At 51.3% G+C, this 8019-nt stretch overlaps 2 long non-coding RNA genes across 2 annotated transcripts; both read right to left on the bottom strand.

The window, feature by feature from the left end:
• Positions 1-241: 241 nt before the first annotated feature.
• LOC135278582 (uncharacterized) lies at positions 242-1156 on the bottom strand. The gene is made up of 3 exons (XR_010346031.1): positions 1010-1156; positions 710-899; positions 242-447 (listed from the first exon to the last, which is right to left on the bottom strand). It is a non-coding gene; the product is annotated as an uncharacterized LOC135278582 (long non-coding RNA).
• Positions 1157-6102: 4946 nt separating this feature from the next.
• Positions 6103-6975, bottom strand: LOC135278583 (uncharacterized). The gene is made up of 3 exons (XR_010346032.1): positions 6881-6975; positions 6581-6770; positions 6103-6318 (listed from the first exon to the last, which is right to left on the bottom strand). It is a non-coding gene; the product is annotated as an uncharacterized LOC135278583 (long non-coding RNA).
• Positions 6976-8019: the final 1044 nt, after the last annotated feature.

Genomic DNA, 8019 nt, shown 5'->3' on the forward strand with positions numbered 1-8019 from the left:
TTGACATAAAGGTGGTAACATGCTTTATGGGTTAAATTCAAAGGCCCAGGGGTCTTTGGCTACATGCCAGGGTCTCTGAACCCCCTGCCAGGGATTTAAAGCCCCCTGGCTGGGGCTGGAATCATTTAGGATGGTCAGGGGGAGGTCCGGGGTTCTGACAGTGCCCAAAGGAATGAGAAAGAGAAGTGAAGTTTTATAAAGAATCATTATTTATTTGCTGAACATCGGCAAACACGAGGATTTACAGAACACATTTCATTACAACAATCCTCATAACAACAACAACAACAATCTACTGCACATATTTCCATGGGATCCTATGGAGTAACAATCTTCAAAACATATTTACAAAGAACTACTAACCTAAGAACATATTTACAAAAATATCCTAACTTTTCAAACATATATACACCGCCGTAATATCTACAGCCATCATCTGCATCAGTCCTGGAAGGAAGAAAGAAGCAAAGCTGGAGTCAGCTGCCAGCACTGGGCCCAGCTGGGCCCCAAGAGCTGGGACAGGGCTGGCAGGGCTGGTGTGGCCCCAGGCAAGTGCAGGGCAGGCCAGGGCTGGTGCTTGTGGCAGCACAATCCAGGCCCCCTGCGGGCAGCGTGTCCCTGAGCGGGGCCATCCAGCCCAGCCCCAGCCTGGCGCCAGGGCAGCCACTGTGTCTGTGGGCAGGGCATGGGGAGCATCTGCCTGTCTTACTTGTGGGGCTCCATCTTCATCCGAGGACCATGGGCTCCTCCTCATCCTTCTCATCCACTTCCATCGCCTCGATGTCATCCTCCTCATCAACTTCCATCTCCTCAACCTGGTCTTCCACGTCCACCTCCATCATCTCTTCCTCATTCAGCACCATGTCCACTTCCATCGCCACCACAGTGTCTCTGTTAGTCTGCAAGAGACAGCACAATCTCACAGTGGGGTTCCTGTCCCACACCATCCATTCCCACATGGCTGCAGCCTGCTCAAGCAGGCTGCCTCCTCCCTGGAATGGCACAGTACCTCCACTGGCGCAGCAGTGCTCATCCTGCTGGGGTTGGTGCTCCAGAGCAGGCAGCAGGAAAAGCCCAGGCAGCAGCAGCAACAGCTGAGTGCTGACGGGCAGAGCGCAGAGCGAGCGCCAACTGAGCGCTGGCAGCAGGCAGAGTGTCTGCTGTGGTGGTTTCCAGGTGCTGGACGTTCCACCTGGAACGCTGTGGGAGCTGTGATGTCACAGAAGTTTCAGGGCCGCTCCACACTGGGAGATGGGCATGGTGGAATGATGAAATCCTTGAATGGTTTGGCCTGGAAGGGACCCTAAGGATCATCTGGTTCCAAGCTGAGCAGCCTCGCAGCACAGCAGGTTGCTGCGGCCCCTGTCCAAGCTGGCCTTGGATGTTGGCGGGCATGGGGTATGCACAGGCTCTCTGCGCTGGTCCCTGTGTCAGGGACAAGCACCCTGACAGGAAAGAACTTCTTGCCATCATGGAATGGATTCCAGCTCTTGCAGTTTCATCCCATTCCCCCTTGTTCTGTCACTTCAGTTGCTGACAAAGAGTCCTCTCCCACTTCCCGGTGGGTCAGGCTGTTCCTGCAGTGTCACACATGTGGCTGAAGCTGCAGCCAGGAGAGAGAGAAGCCAAGCTGGCAGAGAGAGGAAATGGGGAAAGTGACATGAGAGATGAGAGGAGAAGGAAAAAGTAGAGACATGCAAGGCATTGGGTTGGGTGATTTGTGGCATTCATGCCTTTTATTAGAGGCCAGGTTCTCTGGTGCACTCAATGACTGTGTGATTGCGGCGTGTCCACAGTGAGCCCGTGTGAGCGAGCTGCACTCCCAGAGGCCGGAGCACACTTGCTTCAAGTGCTGATGAATGAGGCCAGAGATGGGTCTTTGTGTGGAACTCCAAACGCTGTGCATTGCCATGAAGAGGGTCCAGGGCCAGAGAGAAAATGAGGCTGGGGTCTGAGGGTTTCATTCGGGGGGGAGAAGGGGTGAAGCCAGGACCAGCAGGGGAGAAGAGAGAGGAGAACATTCTCTGGAGAGTAGATCTAAGGAAAAAATGGCAGTTGAAGTGGGTGATAGCAACAAAACCTGCGGATTGCAAGAGGCTGCAAGTGGCCATGGGTGAGAGCCTTGCATTCAGAGGGGTTTCTCTGTTTCACCTTGGTCCCCTTTGCCCTAAGGTATCACAGTTGCAATGAGAGGCCCCTGGGCCTCCACAAGTGCCCCCTTTTTGTTTTCAAGAATGAAGGCTTCTGCCATGGACTTTTGCAAGCGTTGAGCAAAACTGGATAGAATAACCAAGACAATGAATACAAGAAACAAAGCCCACAAAACAGTCTTGACTAAATCACAGAATCACAGAATCATGAGTTTGGAAGAGACCCCTAAGATCATCAAGTCCAACCTATGCCCTAACATCTCAACTAGACTATAGCACCAAGTGGCATGTCCAGTCTTTTTTTAAACACATCCAGTGATGGTGATTCCACCACCTCCCTGGGAAGACAGTTCCAGTGCTTTATTATTCTTTCAGTGAAAATTTTTTTCCTAATATCTAACCTATACCTTCCCTGACGTAGCTTGAGACTGTGTCCCCTTGTTCTGTCAGTTGCTGCCCGGTGGAAGAGACCGACCCCCACCTGTCTACAACCTCCCTTCAGGAAGTTGTAGAGAGCAATAAGGTCACCTCTAAGCCTCCTCTTCTCCAGGCTAAACAACCCCAGCTCCCTCAAATGTTCCTCGTAGGGCTTGTTTTCCAAGCCCCTCACCAGCCTCGTTGCTCTCCTCTGGACACGCTCAAGTATCTCAATATCCTTCCTAAATTGAGGGGCCCAGAACTGGACACAGTACTCAAGATGTGGCCTCACCAGTGCCGAGTACAGGGGGAGAACGACCTCCCTGCTCCTGCTGCTCACACAAGTCCTAATGCAGGCCAGGATGCCGTTGGCCTTCTTGGCCACCAAGGCACATTGCTGGCTCATATCCAATCGGCTGTCAACCAGCACCCCCAGGTCCCTTTCTGCCTGAACACTATCCAGCCACACCGTCCCCAGCCTGTAACGCTGTAGGGGATTTTTGTGGCCAAAATGCAGAACACGGCACTTAGACTTATTAGACTTCATATTGTTGGACGTAAAGATGAAAGCCAGCCTTTCATGCCCCAGTCTTTCAACAGTCCAGTGAGCCAGTCGTTGTTGCCTTTTGTCTGGATCTTATTGATTTGATCTGTGAGCAGCTGGCCGCTCTGGTATACTGAGTCCCTATGTGAGAAGAGGTTGACATGCGTGGCCATGGGCAAGAAATTGTGGCTTGGCTGTGGAACCACCCATGCGAAGGCATGCGGCATAGTTAGGAGCATCCAGCTTCCTGCTGCAGTGGCAAGAAAGGACAGCATCCTTTGACTTTAGCTAATTTAGTAGTGGGAGGAGGCTTGGGTGGCCTGAAAGTATAGAGATAGGGAGATTGCAATGTGAACCTTAAATTCTGGTCCCACTAAACTTTCTCTTCTGTAAGGCAAGGGTTTGAAGTCAGCTTATTAGAAGAATCAAATATCAAGGCTAGAATACAGTTTTTCCAATTGTTAAGCGGGATATCGCAGTTAGTGGGATATCTCTTGGTGTTGGTGTGTGTGGTCCACACTGCTTAGGAGATCTTCTTCTGTCCTTCTTCTTCTTTTGCAGGCTGCTGCTGTCTCTCTTAGGCTTTTGTTCTGTTTTTCTGATGGTGGCTCTGGTGTTTGCCTGGCCATTGGCAGAAGAGTTTTATGTTTTTTGCTGGGATCCGTCTTGGGCCTGCTGCTGTAGAGACACAAGCATATCCTCCCTCCCAAGTAATGAATGGGAAAGGGCCCATAATTTCTTTGGATTCAGGGTCTTTGATCAACACAGGTGGCTTTTCTTTTTATTGGGCTGCCAATTAAATATAAAATGCCTGATGACTGGGGGAGTTGTTCAAAAAGTTGAGCACATCAAGGGCCTTGGCCAGGCTCTCAATGGGAGATACTATGTGGACTCCCTGTCTCTGTTGATCAAGGATCCTTTGGATGGAAGAGTGGGCCCTCTGGACGATGGACTGTCCTGTGGCAGAGTGTGGTATGGCTGTGACATGTTTTGTAGCCCACTGGTCAGAAAATGGTTGGAATCAGTGGGAGGTATAAGCAGGACCATGATCAGTTTTAATTTCCTGTGGAACAGGGGAGGTGGAAAAGGCTAAAAAGGAACGTTTTATAGCATCTTTTGATTTTTCAGCAGCATGGGCAGGGGCAGAAAGCGCAGCGTTGTCGGTGTGGATTGAGACGGGGATGTATTTTAGTCTCCCGAAAGGGGCTTGGTGTGTGATGTGTGATTGCCCGATCTGGAGAGTCTTTAGTCCTCTTGGATTGAGTACAGCTCTGACAGAAGCAAAGGCATGTTGCTGACAATTTGGGCAGGTGTTTGCCATGAATCTTGCCTGATCTTGGGTAATTTTAAAGATGCTGAGCGGTGCAGGAATGTTTTGATGGTAGAAGTGGTGGCGGATCCTAGCCTGGTCAGAAACATTCCGTGGGGAGGTTTGGAGAAGCATTGCTGAGGCATCTGCTCTAGCATTGCCTACTATAAATGCAGGAAGGGTGGTATAAGACCTTGTGTGCATGATATAGCGTGGGTGTTGTCTGTGGGACAAAAGAGAAATGAAAGGGGAAAGCAAATGCTCTAGTAGGGGTTAGAAATGTCTTTGAAAATGGAATTTTCGGCCCGCTGCACTAGGTCATAGACATCTGCCGAATCAGTGATCAAATGAAGAGGTTCTTTGAAAGTGGAGAAGGTCCTAAGGACTGCAGTCAATTCAGCAATTTGGGCAGGGTGAGGATGCCCTGTCTTGGCTTTTGTCTCTTGAGCAATGCGGAGCCAGGGCAGTGCAGAGCAGGGTGGGAAGCAGAGCCCGGAGCCTTTGGAGGCTGCAAGGCTTAAACATCAGCCCCTGCAGCAGCCCAGATGCAGGTGCCACAGTTGCCAAGGCTGTCAAGGCCTTGAGAGCGGGCAGGTGGATTTTGCATCCCTGTGGGCTGATGGCGGCTCTGGAGCCAGGAGTGGCTGTGGCTGCAGCAGGAAGGGTGGCTGAAAGTTTCCTGCCTTGCTTTGGTGGCATGGCTGCAGGGGCCAGTGCAGTGAGAGCCCCCTCTGTGCTGGTGAGAGCTCAGCTCTTGGGGACGCGGCTGTGCCCCAGCCCAGGAGCAGCAGCAGTGGCCAGCGGCAGCAGTGGTGTCAGTGGGACCCCCTGTGCACAGGGACCCCCAGGCGCGGGGTGGCCGTGGCAGCAGCCCCAGGGAGCTCCAGCCCCGGGATCCCGGAACAAGTGGAAATCCCAACTGTGCAAACGCTGCCTGTGCCTCTTGGGTTTTCTTTGGTTGAGGGGATTTCGAGGTACGTTAGAAGTCTCTTTTTCTCTAACTTAGCTGTCGAAGGAAGAGTTGAGAAGTATGTGCTTCACTCTCTTAAGGTTGATTTTTATATTTTGTCTAAAACATTTTTTTGCTGGCCTGCTGAGGTTTGTTCAGCAGGTCAGCTTAAGGTACTCTTTTTGCCTCTTGGGTTGGTGTTATCTTTTATATTAAAACCTGCCTATACTATGTTTACAAGAATGTTTTAATACCTATTACTTAAGTTAGATAGTGACTTTCTACTTGAAACCAATATGTGAATGGTAATATCGTCTTTCATATGGATGCTAGCGAGAAGAAAGAGGAAGGACTGGGTACACCCAAATTTTTCTATCTATGTAGATAATACCAAACTCTTTCGTACAAGGTTCAAAACCTCTGTCTACAGTGCTCTAAATGTTTTCCGTTCACTTTGTGATTACTATTACTAGACTATCTAAATTGTTGTGACTTTTAATTCTTGACATAAAGGTGGTAACATGCTTTATGGGTTAAATTCAAAGGCCCAGGGGTCTTTGGCTACATGCCAGGGTCTCTGAACCCCCTGCCAGGGATTTAAAGCCCCCTGGCTGGGGCTGGAATCATTTAGGATGGTCAGGGGGAGGTCCGGGCTTCTGACAGTGCCCAAAGGAATGAGAAAGAGAAGTGAAGTTTTATAAAGAATCATTATTTATTTGCTGAACATCGGCAAACACGAGGATTTACAGAACACATTTCATTACAACAGTCCTCATAAGAACAACAACAACAATCTACTGCACATATTTCCATGGGATCCTATGGAGTAACAATCTTCAAAACATATTTACAAAGAACTACTAACCTAAGAACATATTTACAAAAATATCCTAACTTTTCAAACATATATACACCGCCGAAATATCTACAGCCATCATCTGCATCAGTCCTGGAAGGAAGAAAGAAGCAAAGCTGGAGTCAGCTGCCAGCACTGGGCCCAGCTGGGCCCCAAGAGCTGGGACAGGGCTGGCAGGGCTGGTGTGGCCCCAGGCAAGTGCAGGGCAGGCCAGGGCTGGTGCTTGTGGCAGCACAATCCAGGCCCCCTGCGGGCAGCATGTCCCTGAGCGGGGCCATCCAGCCCAGCCCCAGCCTGGCGTCAGGGCAGCCACTGTGTCTGTGGGCAGGGCATGGGGAGCATCTGCCTGTCTTACTTGTGGGGCTCCATCTTCATCCTAGGACCATGGGCTCCTCCTCATCCTTCTCATCCACTTCCATCGCCTCGATGTCATCCTCCTCATCAACTTCCATCTCCTCAACCTGGTCTTCCACGTCCACCTCCATCATCTCTTCCTCATTCAGCACCATGTCCACTTCCATCGCCACCACAGTGTCTCTGTTAGTCTGCAAGAGACAGCACAATGTCACAGTGGGGTTCCTGTCCCACACCATCCATTCCCACATGGCTGCAGCCTGCTCAAGCAGGCTGCCTCCTCCCTGGAATGGCACAGTACCTCCACTGGCGCAGCAGTGCTCATCCTGCTGGGGTTGGTGCTCCAGAGCAGGCAGCAGGAAAAGCCCAGGCAGCAGCAGCAACAGCTGAGTGCTGACGGGCAGAGCGCAGAGCGAGCGCCAACTGAGTGCTGGCAGCAGGCAGAGTGTCTGCTGTGGTGGTTTCCAGGTGCTGGACGTTCCACCTGGAACGCTGTGGGAGCTGTGATGTCACAGAAGTTTCAGGGCCGCTCCACACTGGGAGATGGGCATGGTGGAATGATGAAATCCTTGAATGGTTTGGCCTGGAAGGGACCCTAAGGATCATCTGGTTCCAAGCTGAGCAGCCTCGCAGCACAGCAGGTTGCTGCGGCCCCTGTCCAAGCTGGCCTTGGATGTTGGCGGGCATGGGGTATGCACAGGCTCTCTGCGCTGGTCCCTGTGTCAGGGACAAGCACCCTGACAGGAAAGAACTTCTTGCCATCATGGAATGGATTCCAGCTCTTGCAGTTTCATCCCATTCCCCCTTGTTCTGTCACTTCAGTTGCTGACAAAGAGTCCTCTCCCACTTCCCTGTGGGTCAGGCTGTTCCTGCAGTGTCACACATGTGGCTGAAGCTGCAGCCAGGAGAGAGAGAAGCCAAGCTGGCAGAGAGAGGAAATGGGGAAAGTGACATGAGAGATGAGAGGAGAAGGAAAAAGTAGAGACATGCAAGGCATTGGGTTGGGTGATTTGTGGCATTCATGCCTTTTATTAGAGGCCAGGTTCTCTGGTGCACTCAATGACTGTGTGATTGCGGCGTGTCCACAGTGAGCCCGTGTGAGCGAGCTGCACTCCCAGAGGCCGGAGCACACTTGCTTCAAGTGCTGATGAATGAGGCCAGAGATGGGTCTTTGTGTGGAACTCCAAACGCTGTGCATTGCCATGAAGAGGGTCCAGGGCCAGAGAGAAAATGAGGCTGGGGTCTGAGGGTTTCATTCGGGGGGGAGAAGGGGTGAAGCCAGGACCAGCAGGGGAGAAGAGAGAGGAGAACATTCTCTGGAGAGTAGATCTAAGGAAAAAATGGCAGTTGAAGTGGGTGATAGCAACAAAACCTGCGGATTGCAAGAGGCTGCAAGTGGCCATGGGTGAGAGCCTTGCATTCAGAGGGGTTTCTCTGTTT

This window comes from Passer domesticus, chromosome 11 (assembly GCF_036417665.1).
Source record: "Passer domesticus isolate bPasDom1 chromosome 11, bPasDom1.hap1, whole genome shotgun sequence".
Lineage (NCBI taxonomy): Eukaryota > Metazoa > Chordata > Aves > Passeriformes > Passeridae > Passer > Passer domesticus.